The 442-nt window shown below is 38.7% G+C and overlaps 1 long non-coding RNA gene across 1 annotated transcript in view; it reads right to left on the bottom strand.

Moving 5' to 3' along the window:
• LOC119587626 overlaps positions 1 to 442 on the bottom strand; it is an 8,509-nt gene that overhangs the window by 4,531 nt on the left and 3,536 nt on the right. Inside the window, exon 2 of the long non-coding RNA XR_005230014.1 lies at positions 92 to 124. This is a non-coding gene — a long non-coding RNA (uncharacterized LOC119587626). The remainder of the gene's footprint in view (positions 1 to 91; positions 125 to 442) is intronic.

Raw genomic sequence — 442 nt, 5'->3', positions numbered from 1 at the left:
GACCAATGTCCTTATATTTGTAAATCTAAGTGTGGGTGTGAGTGTTCCAAACACTAGCCAACCATTGTTATCTTATCATATCTATACTTACTTAACGACATCTTGATGTTTTGTGCTGGACAATCTGAAACAAGAACAGTCTCAAGTTAATAAAGAGAAGCCTTAAACCCAGAGTCAAATACAAAGGGAGGAAAAAATAACCACCATTTCTTTCCTCTTCCACTCTGCCTGTCCCATTATCATATTTTTTTCTCTCTTCATCTTTGCTGGAGTGCTGATATGTGTGGTGGCAGTGCCACATCAGTGCAGGATTAGTCGCAGGCACACAACAGTCCAATCTGAATCTCCTTGTTGTCTCTGAAAGCACCATTCAATAGCTCAGGCCCATTGACCTTTGATTTTTTATCTTCCATTTAGTATTTGCAAAAAATTACTGCCAATA

Source organism: Penaeus monodon, chromosome 22 (genome assembly GCF_015228065.2).
Source record: "Penaeus monodon isolate SGIC_2016 chromosome 22, NSTDA_Pmon_1, whole genome shotgun sequence".
Classification (NCBI taxonomy): Eukaryota; Metazoa; Arthropoda; class Malacostraca; order Decapoda; family Penaeidae; genus Penaeus; species Penaeus monodon.
This window is presented reverse-complemented; position numbering and strand designations above follow the sequence as displayed.